A 425-nucleotide genomic window follows, 5' to 3' on the forward strand; every position below is an offset into this window, starting at 1 on the left:
ATGACTTCTTTCTCACACTCCCTTTTCAGGGAGGCACGGTTGACCGAGTGCAAACTCCATTTTCAGGACTCCGGCCTAACCAAAACACCAACCTTATTACTTCTTTCGCCCACTCCATTTTCAGGGAGGCACGGTTGACCGAGTGCTTCGCCCACTCCATTTTCAGGGAGGCACGGTTGACCGAGTGCCGACTCCATTTTCAGGACTCCGGCCTAACCAAAACACCAACCTTATGACTTCTTTATCACACTCCCTTTTCAGGGAGGCACGGTTGACCGAGTGCGGATCACACTCCCTTTTCAGGGAGGCACGGTTGACCGAGTGCGGACTCCACTCCCTTTTCAGGGAGGCACGGTTGACCGAGTGCGGACTCCATTTTCAGGACTCAGGCCTAACCATAACACCAAACTTATGACCTCTTTCTC

The sequence above is a fragment of the Ipomoea triloba genome, chromosome 16 (genome assembly GCF_003576645.1).
Source record: "Ipomoea triloba cultivar NCNSP0323 chromosome 16, ASM357664v1".
Classification (NCBI taxonomy): Eukaryota; Viridiplantae; Streptophyta; class Magnoliopsida; order Solanales; family Convolvulaceae; genus Ipomoea; species Ipomoea triloba.